The sequence below is a fragment of the Micrasema longulum genome, unplaced genomic scaffold (assembly GCF_059751315.1).
Source record: "Micrasema longulum isolate JH-2025_06_02 unplaced genomic scaffold, ASM5975131v1 h1tg002062l, whole genome shotgun sequence".
NCBI lineage: Eukaryota > Metazoa > Arthropoda > Insecta > Trichoptera > Brachycentridae > Micrasema > Micrasema longulum.
Window position 1 is genome coordinate 126,796 of NW_028279229.1, and position 20,192 is coordinate 146,987.

The 20,192-nt window shown below is 30.0% G+C and overlaps 1 protein-coding gene and 4 long non-coding RNA genes across 6 annotated transcripts in view; 3 read left to right on the top strand and 2 right to left on the bottom strand.

The window, feature by feature from the left end:
• LOC148273145 (uncharacterized) overlaps positions 1-20,192 on the bottom strand; it is a 301,031-nt gene that overhangs the window by 81,769 nt on the left and 199,070 nt on the right. The window lies entirely within an intron of this gene.
• LOC148273157 (uncharacterized) lies at positions 347-776 on the top strand. Its single transcript, XR_015824668.1, has 2 exons — positions 347-436; positions 566-776. It is a non-coding gene; the product is annotated as an uncharacterized LOC148273157 (long non-coding RNA).
• On the bottom strand, positions 6,225-11,654 carry LOC148273158 (uncharacterized). Of its 2 annotated transcripts, none has more exons than XR_015824680.1 (2): positions 10,395-11,654; positions 6,225-9,642 (listed from the first exon to the last, which is right to left on the bottom strand). It is a non-coding gene; the product is annotated as an uncharacterized LOC148273158 (long non-coding RNA). The 2 variants fall into 2 exon arrangements; XR_015824681.1 differs by lacking the exon at positions 10,395-11,654 and adding an exon at positions 9,731-10,119.
• On the top strand, positions 8,134-9,496 carry LOC148273159 (uncharacterized). Its single transcript, XR_015824659.1, has 2 exons — positions 8,134-8,271; positions 9,344-9,496. It is a non-coding gene; the product is annotated as an uncharacterized LOC148273159 (long non-coding RNA).
• On the top strand, positions 12,542-14,907 carry LOC148273160 (uncharacterized). Its single transcript, XR_015824658.1, has 2 exons — positions 12,542-13,412; positions 14,463-14,907. It is a non-coding gene; the product is annotated as an uncharacterized LOC148273160 (long non-coding RNA).

The following is a 20,192-nucleotide window of genomic DNA, read 5'->3' on the forward strand; positions in this document are numbered from 1 at the left end:
TCATTTTAAATTCTAATAAATGTCTTACTCATTTTTTTTTTACTTATGGCACCTTGACGGGGGGTGCGATGTGGCCATTAAAAATAAAATAAAAAAATGCTTTGGGAAAGTTTAATAAAAAAAATTATTAAAAAACACAAGACATTTTATGTTCTTCGGTCGAAATTGCACCGATTGAGTGCAAAATTAAACAAAAGAAATACATTGTTTATTTTTGATCGTGATTTATAGTCAAGTACGTTTTTTTTAATTAATTTTAAAGTTTACTAACAAATATTTGTGTAGGTTTTTTTACAAAACTGCATTGCAATTTTAATATATAAGAGAACCTTGCATAGAATGCAGCATTACTATTCATCTCCTTGAACAGCAAACTATCACCATGCAGATCCAGAATCTTTTCCTCGCCCTCTTCGTGGTCGTCGCATCACTCATGGTAAGGACTTCGTACAATATTCACCTTAACATGTCTCTTTCCCTTGCAGTAGTCTCCACCATTTAACATGACACTGAATAATATACAAGTACCTGTAACAACCATTAATATTGAATGTGTCTTTTCCAGGCTACCACCTCAGCATCTGCTGCTCCAGGGTACCAGCCAAAGTACAGCAACTACCCCAAATACTACAACAAATATTAATTTCTTCTCAAGCAAAGCCTTATTTAACTTACAATGCTGAACTATTTCAAACCCAAGATTCGTAATTCTGTTTTTTCTTTTGGATATGAATTTTTATTTTACTGACTAAAATAAATTTACTTACACCCAAAAATATTTTTTTCTGAACTGGATAAAAATGCATTTTGAATCAAAATAATCAGTATCCGCAGATTTCTGTTGTTTTCTGATTGAAACACATTCTAAATTTGTTGCAACAGAGGAGGGAAACATTTTGAGAAGGTAATATGGATGTCCAGGCATTTACAGGGCTTGTGACCTGTCAATGTCTGGTTTGAGTGGCCACTTTACACACTGTGAAATATTCACCATTCTGTATTCACATTGTTGAAACATATTCTTTCGCAGTGAAAAAAAAAACTTACACAATTCATCCTTTTTTTTGGCCAAAAGGCCCAAATATTGGTGAAAATCAGTAAAGAACTCACATTTATATTTTGTATTCTCACCGGAAATCATACCTGAACCTGCAACGCATGAGTCAAATGTCTTAACCACTATACCGCGGAGGCTACCGGACGACTTTTGATGAAAAATCTACTATGATTTACAATAAAACAGCATGTATTGATGGGAACAGCATGGGAACAATATTCTAACCAACAAAACAGAATAAATCATTAAAATGTTATCAATGTTTAAAGCATTAATTTTGAGGTCAAACATTTGACTAAATGTTATTTAATATTTTTATAAAATTTTTATATTTTGTAAAACCAATACGACATGCATTTTAATAAGCTCATGCACTGATTAGGACAAACATGCTCTGATTAAATTATAAAAATAATTTATGTTGTTTGAGAAATAGTTGAAAAAGGGTGGAAGTGATGGAGGGAGGGGGTGAGCTTAATAGGTTTAGGGTGACCATTAAGCTAGGGTTTTCTAGGACAGCGGTGCCCGTATCTTAACGGCCGTAGTGAACGGTGATGCGGTGGGAAGCCGTCGTAACGTCGTCTAGAGAGTGGTTTCCTAGGAAAATGGTGTTAAATGGTGTCGATAACACCGTTTTCCTAGGAAAACACACTCTAGTCATCGTTACGACGGCTGTCCACCGCATCACCGTTCACCGCGGGCGTTAAAATACGGGCACCGCTGTCCTAGGAAACCCTAGCTTTACAGTTCAACATCGTTTAACGGACTATATAGAAAGGTTATTTGATTATTGACCAAAGGAACATTCTTTTTTATGGCTTTCCTAAGGTGAAATATTTTCATATTATTTACTTTTAACCCTTTATATTTTGTGAGTAAGATTAACAACAACCATGGCGAAGGGGTACAGTGGGTTTTGCATATTGGTTTAATTAGTGTTCTGACAAAGATACGGGTACGTCTCGAAACCGTTGGACATAGAAAAGTCTGTAAGTGGTTATATACAAATATTTAATAACAATAATATCGCACCCCTTTCTATTTATCAGGGTCTGAATATCTCAAGCGATGTGCATAAACGGGTTTGTCTGTTGTCTGATACCAATATTGAATAATCTTTTCAAACATGTTTGAAGTATCGTGTTTTCATGTTGTATTTTTAAAATAAAATTGAGGTACAATAAATCATCATCATCATTCCCTTTCGTGCATAGAGCACTGCATTGGTATACCAACCGCAGCGTATCTTGATCGTTTTTTCTACATCAAGGTAAGATGATCAGTCTTACTTTTCGGGTACCAGTCCAGGGACAATGAAATATTCTGGTGTGAAAACACCCCTTTAAATAAAAAAATATTCTCAACCATGTCGGGAATCGAACCCGAGACCTCTTACACGGTAGGCAGACGCGCTGATCATGACACCACGAGGCCCACAACAATAAATAGTTTTTTTTTTTTTAATACCGAATCGATTTTAATGCAAGGAATCCTATCCACCAATTCAAATGTGCGAGCAGATTCGTGTAGATAATAAAATTCCTGTTCTCCACAGCTGTTAAAATATTTATCAATCTCGATACATTTACTAATAAGGCCCAGTTGCACTAATAAACAATTCAAAATTAAGTAAACATTTCTTGCGTTTTCGTCAAAATGGACAGAAAAGATAGCATTAAAAAAGTAAGATAAACCAAGCGATTCGGACATTTTGATGAAAACATTTCAATTTTTTTTTTGTGCAACTGGCCCTAACTAGCTTTTTGATCATTACTTAAAAATCGTAATCGGTAACAATTTATAAACATGATATTTTTTGTGTGAAATGGATTGATTTAAATACTTATAGTGATGCATCGATGTCCCCCCCATTTTCTCACCTGAGACATTTTTTTAATACATATTTTTTTATTCAGATAACAAATGTAAGTAAGTTTACAATATGACTACTCAGTGCAATTTTTACATTAATTAAATACATATATAAACATTAACGTTTCCCATTACGTAATAGAAAGAACAATTTTAGTGTACATAATGGGGAGTGACGTCTCATAATAGTTTGTTTATTTTTAATTATGAATATTTTTAGGATAACATATATAATTTACAGAAAAATATGTAGAAACGATGTTTTTAATCAGTGCTGCACAAAAAGAATTATAAATGTAACTTTTCACTTCTTTCTTAAACATATTGTATTCCTGACTATACTTCATTGTCATTTGATTAAATAATATTTCTCTGTAAGTATAATGATGTTATGCTGTAGTTGTTTTCAATTTGGGAATTAAGATATTACCACCTGTTCTAGGTTGCGTACTTACGTTTTGTGACCTAGAAACACTACTATTTATTTTGTGTTTATATCTTTGAACCAAACAATTATTTTTAAATAAAAAAAATATATTTAAAATCTTATTTTTTTTCAATAAGTGACCAGTGGGAAAAGTAGACGGTTTTTTCAAAATAACTTTTTGAAAAATATTTATTTAAAAAGCACCACCCCATCCGATTATTCCGTACTGCTATATGGATTGGGCGAATGCAAAGTAAATTGATTTTAATTTTTCGATGGATAATATATTCTTTAATTTAATAAATACATATATAAGTTTTCTCATTCTATTTACAATATTATTCATAATATTTATTGTTTGTAAATTTTGTTTTATTTTTATTGAAAACCTTAAAAAATTCAGTTTTGTTTTTTGAAAAAAATAAATTAAATAAATTTATAAAAAATAGAATAAACAAAATAAAATAAAATATATCAAAAAAAAAAAAAAAGTAGGTACCTTATGTGAAATTTAAAAAAAATCTAAATGAAAATAAACTATAAAAATTATTATAATTATTTTTAAATTAATAAAGTTAAACTAAATAAAACTGAATGAAATAAAATTTAAAAAAAACAAAAAAAAATAGAAAAAAATGTTATGAAATAAAATAAAATATTATGATATTAATTAAATAAAAATATAACAACAAATATATAAAAAAGTAGTAGTATTATAAAAAGAGTAAAATAAAATAAAATAAAAAATAATAAGAAATGAAATAAAATGAAATGAAATAAAGTTATTAGAAATTAAATGAAATAAAGTAAAATGAGATTAAATCTAATGAAAAAAAAATATAACTTAATAAATTAAAGTAAAATAAAGTAAAGCAAAACAAAATAAGGCACAATTTAATTTAATTAAATAAAAAGTTTTTTTTGTTCCGATGACGTATCGTTTTTGAACTTATTTGAAATCTAATTTTCGTTAACGCCGCTGTGAACTTAAATATTTTTTGATGAATCATCAAGTGTTAGTCGAACCAGGTCACCTCTATTATTTTCCTAACTGAGTAACTTGTTTTACCTACTTTCTAACTCAAATCCATTTGATGAGAATAAATCAAACAATGGTGGAAAAAGTATTTTTGACACTTCTCAAAATACGCAAAATAATGTTTTATCTAAGATTATTTACTACCCCAATTTAGAAAATTCAACGTCCTTTCGAAATCGTTTTATTAAAAAATACGGATTAACAGATTAACAAAATGACATATGAAGGACTTTGTTGATGTATTAAGCACCATACGTATCCTTTTACCAACATGGAGATGCATGTGTGTCGTTTAATCTTTATTGTATTGATTCGACCAAACTGTTGACTTAATAATATTATTGATTCAGTTGCAATTGCGAAAACTCGTATTGTTATGACCACGTCACGAAAAAAATGTAGATTTATTTTGTTTATTTTTGTGAACACAGCACTCGTGGGTTTTTTGTAATTTGTAGGTGGCAATTTCTTATAAAAAATTTCAGGGAAAAGGGTCACTGGGATGAATTGATCATGTAAAACAAATGAAAGACGAAATGATGATTAAAAAGATATGGCGAGAGTGAATGGAAACGTAGGTCAAACATGACTAAAAACGACGTAATATGATCAGATAAATCATTATCTTAAATCTGGTCATTTCGAAAGCAGACACAATCGTAGGCCATGTATCAATTCAGTTCATGGCCAAAAATCGGCGTTTATTATAGTTAATAATACAATATGTTCTTACGATCCAAATGTTTGTAGACAAAAGACTCGATTTAACCCTCTAGGGAGTCATTAAGATTAACAAATTACAACAGGGATGGCGATATTTGAGTGAAGTACACAAATAAATATTCGTGAATCTCTTGTCCACGTCCACTGTCCCCTTGAAAGGTCCGCTGATATAAAAATGTACATATTTATTTATTAATCATGAATTATTAAGTTAGTTTATAATATCTTAAGAGCTAATATAAACTCTTTTTATCATTTCTTTTATATTATTATTCATTTATTCATATTAATTTACACTTAAACATTTGTATTCTTTTTTTTATACAGAATAATGTTCCCTCGCTGGGGTGTAATTAACTAAACCAACCTAATTATCATTAACATAATAAACAATATAAACTAGAATAATCATAAACAAACATAACCAATTTATATAGATCAATAGACCAAATTTCATAAACAGTACACACATTTTACCTATTTGGCTGGATCCACTCATCGATCCATGTGCAACCCACCTCCACTATCCATTTCTTAATGGCAATTTAATGATAGGTGCATAAGTGCTAGGCCTAAACAAGGGTTGGAGTGATAATTTGATTTTCAGAAGAATTAAAAGTTTTTTTTCTTCAAACGCAGTTTTTGAAGAACTAAACATTTGTTTAATACCACGTTTAGGATTTATTACATCAATTAAAGAACATTATTATATTATTGATTCAACTGTGTTCATAAAAAATTAATAACAAAACATTTTATCATTTGCTAAGAATTAAAAATGATTTACTTTGCAAACAAGCGGACATGAATAGCTAAAACAATATTTTTGAATCGTTATCTTTGTGGTTTCTAAGTTGAATATTATCACTTTCAATTTTGTGTGAAATCACAAAAATAAATTGAATACGCCTTGTTTCTAGAAAGAAGTCAATAATGTATTGTCATTCATTATTTTACAACAAATTAGTCAATAATTCATAGTATCTTCACCATACACTGCGCAAATATCTCGAGCAGCTTTATTTATTTGACGGACTTATGCAGTCCATTCTTACGATGGTAAACACAATATCTTATAATAAATACAGGCACGTATAAAATAAAATACAACTAAATAAAATTAAAGCCAGGAAAAAATAAAAATTACTACCTCAAGACAAGATCCGGTCTATCTTAGTGAATGTTTAAAACCATAAATACGAACATCAATTAAGACATTCAGCAAATTAAACATAAATATGGAGTCAATGTTATTTCTAGGTTTTTGTAGAATTGAGATTTTTAACATTGACTCCATTTCTCCGTAAGTGTAGTCTCCCCTCTCGAGGTCAATCATCCATGTTACTTTTTTTAGCAAACGATGTTGCACCGATTCGATATGATTTATCCGGCCTACATAGAAGAGAGACAAGATCACGGATGCATATTCTAAAAAAAGACGAACAAGTGAGCACTATAATGTTTTAACCGTGAACATATTAGTAAAGTCACTAGATGTCCTGCTAACAAAACCCAAGAGTTTTAGAGTGACTTGTTAATCATAGTATCAATATGTTCATTAAAAGTTAGTTCTCAGTCCATGATTACTCCGAAGTCCTTAATAGACTTGACTACATCTACATTAATATTTTCTATTTTGTAATGAAAGGCGATAAGTTTTTTCATTCTATAAAAATACATTATTTTACATTTTTTAATATTTCATTTTAGGTAGCTGGCTTTGCGCCACATATTAAAAGAATCAATATCTGACTTAGGCAGCGATCAGTCATTTGTATTTAGAATAATTTTAAGAATTTTATTGTCATCCGCAAAGAGCCAAAAACGAGTAAAGGAGAATACATTTGCTACATCGTTAGTAAACAACTTTAAAAAAAGGGGTGCCAGATGGGCACCCTGGGGTACACCTGCTGTAACATCGATACTGGCTGACAAACAGTTCCCAATCCTAACCTTTTGCTGTCTTCCACACAGATAAGATTCAATGAATGACAATAACGGGTCTCTTAATCCAAGAGCATGTAATTTAGCCATAAGAATTTTATGGTTAACTTTTCAAATGCCTTTGCAAAGTCTGTGTATAGAACATCAACTTGCTGACCACTCTCAAGTGCTTTGGTAATAGTATGTAAACATTCCAGCAAATTTGAGGTAGTTGATCTAGCAGTTCTAAATCCGTGCTGTTCCTCAATCAGTTCATTAAATAGCGGGGTAATTTAACGAGTTATTAAAGATTCAAATAATTTAAAGATGGGGGATATAAATGATATTGGTTTGTAATTGCATACATCAGATTTGTTTCCCGATTTGAAAATAGGTATTGTTCTAGCAACTTTGTTCCTTAGATTAAACCCAAAAAAAGAAAATGTCGAAAATGCTTACTTTCGTCTTCTGAACATTCCATTTTGATGGCTTGTGATTGTATTCTAAAAGCAAATAAAATATCTTGTAGAGCGAAAAAACTTCTTACGAGTGACGTATAATTTTTCACATTATTTTTTACTTTTGGTGCTCTATTGGTGATTTTTCGCTTAATATAGTAGATCATGTAATGTTTTTTTTACATAACTTCAAATAATATGTTTAACACAATTTGCATTCCAATATAATACTCGAAATCTAAAAATAGTAAACGCATAAAAAAATTATAGTACACTGTGTTTTAAATAGTTAACTATACCACGAAGTGAATCGAAGTTAAAAAATGATCTACATTTTGTTCAATAGAGAGGAAAAGCATTTTTATGAACCGAATTTCGAGTCTTAACATTTACAGGGTTTATAATCTGTCGTTGGCTGGTCAAATAAAACCTGCCAATAAGCATTTAAACATACCCACAACATGGCTGAACAATTTTTGAAGTGATTTTTTCTTTCACATTATTATACGTTTTAAAAAAAAGTGCACTTCTTCTTTTTAAAGCTAATAACATGTGGTATCGAAATTGGTTACGTGCAGTAAAATGTTTGTTTGTTTCCTGAAATTAAGAAAAAAAATATATCGGCTGTGTTAACATGAATATTTCTGAAATTAACTATAAAAGGCTTGGATCAGAAGGCAACATTACTATTCATCTCTTTGAACAGCAACCAATCAACATGCAGATCCAGAATCTTTTCCTCGCCGTCTTCGTGGTCGTTGCATCACTCATGGTAAGCACTTCGTACAATATTCACCTTGACTAAATATATTCTTTACTTCATGGTTTTGATTTAAAAATCAATGAAATTCCTTAATTAAGTTTTACTAGACCATTGTGCGTTTTCACCTAAGAAGGCATCTTTAAGACTAGTAAACCCTTTAATCGTTTTTAACTTCTAATTATTTTCACAAGTTATTGGAAAAAAATATTTATTAATTTTTATTTCGCTAAAATAATATTTGTATTTTTAAGTTGTTCTTTCTTTATCTTTTAACTAATAAATATAGTTTATTCTCAATTTTAGTAAAATAAAAATCATTCCATACATAAAAATTAACTTTGTGTTTTTAATTTTTATTATTTATTTATAACTACGAATTTGGTGAATTTATTATGTTGTTCCTTCTAAAATGAAAATATTTACCAAACGCTCTTATCTCCTAAAAACTTGTTTAAAAAGCATATTATTTTCAAATATTTTCAACGATTCACTCTTTCCAAAGACGCTTTCTTTGGCAAAAGTGCCTTGAGGGTTAAATAAAACAAATATAAAAAACTTTACCAAGGGTTTTTAAATGTTTTTTTAACTAAAATAACTCCCCATAAATTTTATAAGGTAATGTCTCCCAACATGCAGTAGGCTTAATCATTTAACTTTCTTCAAATCGATACCAAAAGTTTACAACTTAGAAGGAATGGGTGACTGACTAATTTTTTTAGGCTGATAATGGGTTATATCGAGAACTCAGTATTTTTAAAGTATGAATTTTAGTATTACTGATGAATATCTCCGACAGCATCAGCACATACTGTTTTACCTCCCGGCTTCCAGGACCCACTTGCCTCTGGTTATGCTGATTGGATAAGCAGTAAGGCAGCTGAACATAGAATTTAGACTTTGGAGAAAGACATCTTTCACATCAGTGAAATACTACAATAATTTGTTATTCCGATTTAAGGAATCAAGTGTTTCGAATTACTTGTAAACATATTTTGGTTATATGAATGAATTTTAGTTTTAATATAAAGCATTATACACAAGTCTATGTAACAACCAATAACATAAAATAATTTTTTTCCAGGCTACCGCCTCAGCAGCTGCTGCTCCAGGCTACCCAAAGTACAACAACTACCCCAAATACTACAACAAATATTAATTTGATGCAATCAAATAAATATCTACCACAGTTAAAGCATTTGTCAATAAAATGACGACGCGATCAACTCACCAAAAACCCCTTTTGTATTCCATCTTGTAACATTTTTAGTATGCCTGTTTCTGCATTAACATTTCTCCGTAATAAATTTTCCGATTAAAAAACTGTTTTTTTACTTTATCATCCTAGTAACGAGTAATAACGAAATCATGTTAAAGCGTAGACTGAAAAACAAAATTTCAAATTAATAAGCTGCATATAGCAACGACTGTGATACAGTACAAACACGGTTCTATATGTTAGCAAACTAACATGTAAACAGTGTAGATTAAAAATATTCTATAATCCAAACTTTGAGAGCATTTGTTTAGAAATTGTTATGTTTACTAGGTGTGGTTCTGCTTCTGGCACTAATTACCTTATATAAGAAAACGTTATTATGAACATTGCCTCTGTCACTCCGAAACTTTATTTTATATTCTGTTATTTTGTCTTGTATGCATAAGTTATTTGTTCATTTATTTTAATGTATAATACGGCACTCCTGCCAATAAAAATGAACATTGATTATATAATTAGGTATCCACATAAAAAAAAACATGATAAAAAAAGAACAAATGATCATTAAGGTCCCTTTTGACGATAGTAAACACATTATGATACATAGTTAGAGAGGAAATATCTTAAACTGGTAATCCCAGCATGGACCAATTTTTTTCCCCACAGGCATTAATAAGGGCAAATTCGTCCTGCATTCTGAAGAACAAATTGATGATATGTGTGGCCTAGCTCTTAAATAGTTGCTCGGTACATACTCGTATAATTTTATGCGCTCCATTATGTTAACGAATAATATTTTTATGTTTACCAACGAAAGTTCAGTGTTTTTTTTTTTTGGTTTTGTGATGGTATTTTTTTAAATACTTCCTTAAAAGCACAAGTCGTTGAATAAAATAGCATACATAAATCCACAAACCTGATTATGGACGTTGTGATGCGTTCCAAAACGTTGGAAAAGAGTGCGAACGACACACGGCAGGATGATATTTAATTCCATTACTGTGCCTCATATAAATTATTGTAGTAGTCACCGAATTGGTCACCAAAGAGGAAAAATAAAACTCATCGTTCTGCAGAATAGGTCTATGAGATTAATTTTAAGGAAGAATAGATACACCAGATAAAGTTGATGCTGAAACAAACAAAAATTATGACAATACGTCAGCTGATATATTTGAATGTAATGTTTTTTGTTCACAAAATGATTAATGATTCTACCTCAAAAGAGTTGACTAAAAGGGTTTTTTCTAACCATTGTGAACACGGGTGTAAACAAGAAATAAAAATGAAGTAAGGCTGCCATTTCATAAGAAGACAAATAGAACTCGTTGATGCGCCAAGCTGTACAGTTATATTATAAGGAAATACCATTAGAAACGGAGCCACGACAGAAAAACTACTATGGAGATATAACAATGGGGAGTGTAGTACCAAAACTGTATAATTTTATACCAGCTGAAAATCGTGAAGAAAACAACATCAATTCATTAAAAAAAATAGTTAACATAAATAAAACTTTAAAAAACATTTAAAAAATCAAGAGAACAAAAATATATTATTTCATTTAAAAAGGTATAAAAAACATGTGTTGAGCAGATAATTTAGTTTTGAAACAGTAATCTTATTTGAGTTGGCTTAAGAAGTGTAGGTATATTGTTTCGAAATGTTAATAATTATTATTTGTTTTAATAATAATTAGATATAAGTTAATATTAAAACATTCAATTATTATGTTTGTACTATTTTAAGAATATAAAAATAAAACCCAGTAAAACTCATCGTGCTTCCTCTTCCACAGTAGTAGCTGCTCGATTATTTGATAATGTACCCACTAATATCAGAGACGTCATGTTCTTTATAAACATTCAAATCACGTTTAAAATGCCACTTCTTGAATATTTCATTTTTCTATTCTCTTTCCTCTTTCCTTACGTCTTTACCCCCCCTCTCAATCCTCAATTTTTATTAAATATTATAAATATTTTGTTTTATAATTAAAATATTATAATGTACCAACATAACGTTCATATCAGAAATCAAACTAAAAGATGGGTCTTGGGATCTACCACAAATTCTGAATTCGGGAAAAAAAAATCAGGTTTCTGGGCCCCAAAATATTTAATAATACCCGAACATGACAAAACCATGACCCGAATTCAATTTAACAAATTTGAAAAAAAATGTTAACTAGATTTAGATAGAGAAAATTCAGAAAACTTACTCAAAACATTCTAAAATGGTAAATGGTAAATTTAAATATTGTATAACTCTATAATAAATGAACTAATGGGTAGTCATGTTATTGTTTATTTTTGCATGAAAATATCTTATAACAGGTTGTACCTAGTTAGGCAGACTAGACATGATCTAGAGAAATCTATTACCAAAGTATGTATGAAGTAGATACAGAAATTGTATTTTTTTTTATAAACTACTTCCTCTATCAGAGGAGAAAATGTTTAAAAAGGCTATAAAAAATGGATAGTGGAGGTGGGTAGAAGTAAAATGGATTGTCTCATTTGCCCAAACCAATATTGAATCACCTGCTGCACAAATGTATAGTTTATGTGATGGGTGTTTTTTTAGTGTCCGTTTTATAAAATAAATAATAAACATATATATTTTATAAAAGATAAATACTTAGTGTTTAAAACTATTTGAACATTTTGATAATTATCTGTATAAGTCTTCTTTGTATTCTCACTTGTAAAAATAATTAAAAAAAGCATATTATTAAGTTTCCTCGGCACGGGTAACCAGTGAGGTGACATTGTATTTATTATTAATCATTGTTTATAATGTAAGAAAAACGAATAAAATAAACTACTGATTTTCTCAAATTGAACGGTTTAGGTAAGTAAGAAGACATTGCCTTAAGGCAATATGCCCACCCTTATGGAAATGTATGTAAACTGTAAATGTTCATAAAGTGTTTAAATAAATAAATATATGTATAATGTATATGCATGCGAAAATTAAAATAATCGCACACACACGCATACATACACATAAAGACGATGATGAGAGTTATAAATAATATTTTGTAGTTACAATAGTAGTTATGTATAATAAGATATAATTACGAAAAAAAACAATATTATTCGTGGCAGTAAAAAGATATTTGCAAATTGCACCACATATTAAAAGAATCAATATCTGACTGAAGCAAAACTTTGCGTCCGCAAAAAGCCAAAAACAAGTAAAGGAGAATACATTAGCTACAATGTTACTGCATACATTAAAAACAAGGGGTGCTAGATAGGCACCCTGGGCATAATGTAAAAATGTTAATAAATACGAAAATTTTAGTAATATGTTTAACACAATTTGCACTCCAATAAAATTAATACTCCTTATCTAAAAATAGTACACGCATGAAAAATAACATTATATGTTTTAAAAAGTTTAGTAAAACAAGTTCACGTTAAAGTTAATACAGGTATGTGTATAATCTTTATTTTGGACAGCGGAGAGGGAAAACGTTTCAAATAACGGAATTTTGGGTCAAGGTATTTTTACAGGGCTTATAACCTGTCATTAGCTGGTCTAATACAACCTGTCTATAAACATTTCTATATACTAAAAACATTTTTAATTCAAATATTTTTTTTTTTTGGAACTATATGTGTTTCGGACATTACTATAATTTTTTTCTATGCATACTTCATATTATTGATGCGCATTATTTTGTTTTTTTTTAAAGTAAGCTAATAACATGTGTTATCGTTGATTACGCGCTGTAAAAAATTTGTTTGCATCCTGAAATTGAAAGGAAAAATATATCGGCTGTGTTAACATGATTATTTCTCAAATTGACTATAAAAGGCTCGCCTCGGAATGCATCATTACTATTCATCTCCGTGAACAGCAACCTATCAACATGCAGATCCAGAATCTTTTCCTCGCCCTCTTCGTGGTCGTTGCATCACTCATGGTAAGGACTACATGCCGCATTCACCTCAATTTAATATATTATCTGCTTCATGATTTTTATTAAAAAATTAATGAAATTTATTTGACCAATGAGTGTTTTCACCTAAGAAAGCGTGGCGTCTTCGGGACTAATAAACCGTTCCAGCATTTACTACTGCTATTCATTTTCACAAGTTTTTGGAAAAAAGTATTTTCATTTTGTTTTACTTTGCTAATATAATATTTATATTCTCCAGTTGTTCTTTCCTCATATTTCAACTAATAAATATTGTTTTTACTCAATTTTATTAAAATACAAAACATTATATTTATAAAAGTAAACTCCATAAAATATTGTTAATTTATAAAGTTGTTCCTTTTTCAATGAACATATTGACCCGATGTTTTTATCTCCCAAAAACTTGTTTAAAAAAATTGAAAACAATTTACCCTTTCTAAAAACACCTATTTAGGCGAAAGCGCCTTGGTGGTTATATAAAATAAAATAAAAAAAACTTAACCAAGGACTTTTACGGTTCTTTTATTAACACTTAAAATTGCCCTTAAAATTTTATTAGGAAATGTCCACCAACTTGCCGTAGGCTTCATTGTTAAATTTTCTTTAACTTGATACCAAAAGTTTACAAAAGAGAATGGATGGGTCATTGACCCATTTTTCAGGCTGATAAAGGGGTTATATCGAGAACTCAGTCATTTTAGAGTACCAATTTTTATGTTACTGATGAATTTTGACTTTAAACTTATTTAATAAAAAATAAATATATATGTACTATGACTTACTATATAAATCTCTTTTGTGTAGTTCTATAATTGAAGATATAAATGCATGTAAAATTATATCGACGAATGCTTTCAAATTGTACGCTTTCTAGTTTGTATCGTTGTTGAATTACCTTGTAAAATAATTAAAAAAAAAAAAAAAATTAGGACATTAAGTATTTTGTTGTCATTGTAACGATATTTTGGTTCTATAAATGAATTTTAGTTTTACTAAAAGGCATAATACACAAGTTTCTGTAACAAACAATAATTTTGTTTTTGTCTCTTTCAGGCTACCACCTCAGCAGCTGCTGCTCCAGGTTACCCCCGATACAGCAACTACCCCAAATACTACAACAAATATTAATTTGTTGCAATCACATATCTACCACAGTTAAAGCATTTGTCAGTAAAATGACGATGCGATCAACTCAACAACAAACCCTTTTGAATTCCATCTTGTAACATTTTAGTATGCCTGTTTCTGCATAAAGATAGCTCCTCAATAAATTTTCCGACGAAAAAACTGTTTTTTTTACTTTATCGTCCTGGTAACGAGTAATAACAAAATCACGTTAAAGCGTAAACTGAAAAACGACACAAATTTCAGATTAACAAGCTGCATATAGCAAAGACTGTGACGCGGTACAAACCCGATATATAAATCCACGGTTCCATATGTTAGTAAACAAACATGTAAATAAAGGAAATTAAAAATATACTGATTGTCATCAAAATCAATACTTTTTAAGCATATGTTTTCCAAATTGTAATTATTAGCTATTTTACAATATTTGAGTTTGTCCAAATGTTCGTAGACAAAAGACTGGATTTCACACCCTCGGGAGTCATTAAGATTAACAAATTACAACAGGGATGGAGAATACCTTAAATAAGGGAATATCGAAGTCTAGACATTTACAAGGCTTATGACCTGTCACTGGCTGGTTTAAGTGGCCACTTTACACACTGTGTAACCTTCACAATTGAAGAAATATGGATGTTAAGTTTGAACATCCATATTTCTTCAATTCTTCCATTTGTTGATTTTAGTGAAGTTAAATGAACTGAAACCTTTATTGTTGTAAAGAGATTGATCTGAGTGAATTACGCCTGAAAACAATTTTCAATTTTTAAACTTTTTTTTGGACCAGTTGGTTTCATTACAATATTTGAGTTTGTCCAATCGTAGACAAAAGACTGGATTTCACCCCCTCGGGAGTCATTAAGATTAACAAATTCAGGTCATGAGCCCTGTAAATGCCTAGACTTCCATATTCCCTTATTTAAGGTTTTCTCCATTCCAATTGTAATTTGTTAATATTAGCTATATGTAGTACTGCTTACTAGTAACTAGGCGTACTTTTTTTGGTGCGGTCACCAACGTCACGATGACGAAGATGTTTTACATGCTTTGGTTCTTTGTTGTTATGGATACGTAAACAATTGTTAGAATTACTTTAGTCCCTAATTTTAATTTATTTTTTATTTATTCATTTACACTTTTAAAATCTTGTATTTATTTTTTTTACGGAATAATGTTCCCTCACCGGGATGTCCCGTGCTGAGGGAAACATTTTACAATAAGTGTAATGAAACATGTCTTAAATTATTAATTAAACATAGTTAACATTATAAGAAAACATAAACGTAATTAATCTAACCAACCTATTTCTCATCATGGCGGCCTCCGTGGTGTAGTGGTCAAGACGCTTGACTCACGCACGGAAGGTTCCGGTACCCGGTGAGAACACAAAAATTAAAATGTGATTTTTACCAAGCCTGGGTGTTCTGTGATGTGATCCAACACTGTGATTGGGCCTCATGGCCTGTTGTGGTGCAAAAATAAAAATAAATAAAATAAAAATAATAAGCAAAATAAATTTAAATAATCAAACAACAAATAATAAATTCATATAAACTTGCAGACAAAATTTCATAATCAGGAAACATTTTTTTACTTATTTGGCTTGATCCATTCATCGATCCGTGCGCAATCCACCTCTACTATCCATTTCTTTACAGCAGTTTTACATTAAGAGCATTTAGTAATTGTCTTTATAGACAATGAAAGTTGATTGTACACTTTAACCGAGTAGTAGTAAAGTGTTTTTTCAGCATCAGGGTATCTAGCAGTGGCGAATGGTGATTTTATTAGCAGGTAAACTATCAAAAAATTCTCTATTTGAACCTACCTATGTACCTCCTATGAGGTACATAATATAATGTGAGTAATAAATACTATAAATTGATATTTTTTAGTAGTTCAGTGTGATACAACAACTCTTATCCATGAAATCAACTCAAACGATGTAACTTCGTGATATATTATATTATATAGATATAACAAATTACAACAGGGATGGAGAATACCTTAATTAAGGAAATATGGAAGTCAAGGCATTTACAGGGCTTATGATCTGTCATTGGCTGGTTAAGTGGCCACTTTACACACTGTGTAACATTCACCATTTATTTAGATATATTATCCATTACCCTAATATATAATTCATAAAAAAATACCATTATGAATTCAGTAGATATTAGGTATTCAATTAAAATATCAACCAGCCGAATTGTTCTTGTAATAAATAGTGCTAAAAACGGCCGCGCGGAGCATTATATATCCTGCAACATGACGCATGAAAGTAATTATGGTCATATGTCAATAGTACCATCTCAAAGAAAAATAGTCCTTAAGAACTAATATTTTAAATACTGTTTTCCAAATGAAGAATCTTCAAATATTTTGTTTAATCTGCAGGTTTAATCTAGGAAAAAAAAACTCGCACTGGGGTTAATACATTCAAAATATAGTATACTTATTTGTATGAAAAAATAAGCTGCAATAATCGGCTAGTTTCTTGGCTCACCGCCGGCGCTGGGCGTGATTTATCAACATTTATATTTATATTAGGATAAAAATACAAATGGTGGAAGCGATTTAAAATAAATGTTAATTATTTATTTGTTAAATAAATTTACAATAAAACACTATTATGGTTAGTCAACTATAATGGTAAGCTGCGCATAATCGCTTCTATATACGGTTCGCCCCTGGTATCTAGTAACTTGTATTTGTGGAAGTAGTTATGGAAGGTAGATGATAATGTTTGTGTTCGTCCAGTAACAGAGATTTCACATAAGGTTGTTTTACAGATGTAACATTAAGATTTATGAATATACCGAGAGAGCTAGTTACTCCCGGAAATACGATTAATTTGTATTTCTCTTTACATAAAATAATTAATCAATAAAAAACTATATCATAGTCAAAATTGGGAAAAAAAATGGTTGCTGGAAAAAATACTCACTATGCCGAGCTGCATAGGCTGTGATAGGAGGATTAAAAGTAGTGCATTCACTACTTTTAATCCTAAAGTTCAAAATAACAAAAAAAAGAATGAAGTTATTTGATAATGAATATTAAAGCTAAAATAATGTTTTTCTTATGTACTGATAACTCTCTAAGTACGTAAGGTAAATCGGTTAATATGCCACCGATTATTTTGAGTTAAGTTGACTCACTTACTTTGTTCGTAAGAAATTAAGCTTTTTATGTTTTGGAAAGCGCCCTTCTTTAATTATGAAAAAAAGCGCATATTTAATGAAAAAAAGTTGAAAAATATATTGTTTATCGAATAAACTAGTTTTAATTTTTAAGTTTTAATTTTTTACAATTATGAGTTATTAAAAAAAAGCTTTGTGTGTGTTGGTGTTTTTTCTGAAACTTTAATTATTAAATCTTTAAAAAATAAAGTGGTATATAAAGAAAAACGAAGTTATTTCATTTATATATATTGAATAATAATGTGCCACAAAGTTAATGCTAAAAAATGTAAGTATCACTAAAAATAAGAAAAAAAATTAAGTCATCATAATAATAATTAGGAAAAACAAGTTTTGGAGGGGTTTTTAAATAATGTGAACGATTCATGCAAACAGTTCATGTAAAAATCATAAAATATTAACGCTTTTTAATAAGGTACATATAAGTTTATTCCAGGCGGCGGGAGTCCGCAGGTTTAAAGAAGAGGCAACTTGGGTTTAGGTTCCCCTGAGGCATGCGCAGTATGTGTCCAAGCCAGGTCTACTGTCGCATCTTCAAGACGCTTGTCATAAGAGGCTGCTTTGTTTGTTCTTAGACTTCAATGTTAGTTATAAAATCAAAGAAACCCAACATTCTTCTCAAGCACTTACTCTCAAAGAAGTTTGATGTTCTGAGATTTGATATGGTGCCAAAATTCACACCCACATAGGAGTACCGGCATTATACAAGAGTTGAATAATCGACATTTCATTTTAACTGAGTATAGACTAGAGTTCCAGACAACACGCACCATATGATATTAAATGGTGCTCCAGCAATTTCTAAGCGGGTTGCGAGCTCTTTGTTTTGTGCATGCTTCCATCCTCAGTTATGTAAACTCTGGAGTATTAAAAGCTGCCAAATTTCTTAATTATCGTCCATTATTGTATAGAGGCTGATCAGGGTCAGGACAAGATTTGTTGCTCATAAACTGAGTTTTAAAAAATTAAAATATGTCATTTCTTTTCATAATTTCATAGTTTCTATTTTATTAAATAAAATGACAACAGATTACTCAAAATAAGTAGTTTGTAACGTAAGTATTATATGTTCAAATTATTACCCTATTTCTTTAAAATCAAGCTCAAAATTACGATAAACGTGAACATTTATTTTAATTATTGTGATCTCACTTATTTAAGACAAACAAAGGAAGAACGGAACATAAATCAACCTTATCTGGAGCTGCAACCACTATTCTTGACCCATTAAAGATGCATATGGCAATTATTAGAGTTATATTCAAAAAGCCTTTCCGTTGTGCATCAGAACCATTACTTCGTAGAGCCAATATATTTAATGCAAGTCAAATGTTTTTAAATACAATTTTAGAAGGCATTCATATAGACAAAGCTTTGTTCATCGTCACCCATACTAAAAGTACCAGATTTAAAACTGAAGGGAAAATAAATATTCCCCATTTGAAAACTTATTTTGCCAATTTTTATAGGATCCCGTGTACACAACATGCTCCCACAAAAAATATTATACTTAGCTGAATACAAATTTAATATTGGTACAAAATAACGGATTTTAAAAATGGGATGGAGCCGGTTGGAGCAACTGTTGAGAGTTTTTGAGATATTTAATTTCATTTGTCAGTGTGTTTGTTTTTTTATTTTTTTAATGTTTTTTTACAAATTTATTACTTTCTGTCAGTTTATACCATTTAACGAGTATTTCGACGGTTTCGATTTTTTAGTTCCATGATTTTTTGTAAGATTTTTGTTTTTATTATCTTGAGACATCCCTAAAAAAATTTATTTGTATTATTTGTTATTTTCTGTATTCTTTTTTTTTTAATGCTGTCTACGTAAGAACAGGTATTTACTTTACCTATTGAGATAGTTCCCAATATGCTTGCTTAAACTTTAATTAACTTTAATTTTACTTTAATTTTACTTCATTTAAGTTTTAATTTAGCTCATTCGTACATTTTTTTTACCTTAACCGTTTTGCAAAAAAGATCATTGTATTGCTATGCTTTACGAAAAACGTTGATTCATTCTGCATTGAACGGAAATAATTCAGCACTAACAAAATCAAATACTTTTTTACCACAGCTCACAGAAAACAAAAGTCATAAACAAACTAACAGAAAGTAAACTTCAATTTTATACTCGTTAAAACAGCAATGGAATTTAAACCGCTATTTTAGGTGCATAAATATATTCTAAAAATATTTGACGTTTAAGTTTGGCTAAGAAACGAAAGACTCCCTCTATCGCACCAGTTCGGTGAGAGAGACAGCGCTTTACAAAATGATTTAGGACACATGTGTATTTTCCTAAATATGGATTGTTTTTTTTTTTTTACAATTGTATTCCCATGAGTTAGCAAACTCATTCTGGGATTGATACAATTTAAGATTATCAGATAAAAAGTAAAAATACATTTTGTTGAACATAATTAAAACAAAAATGGACATATTTT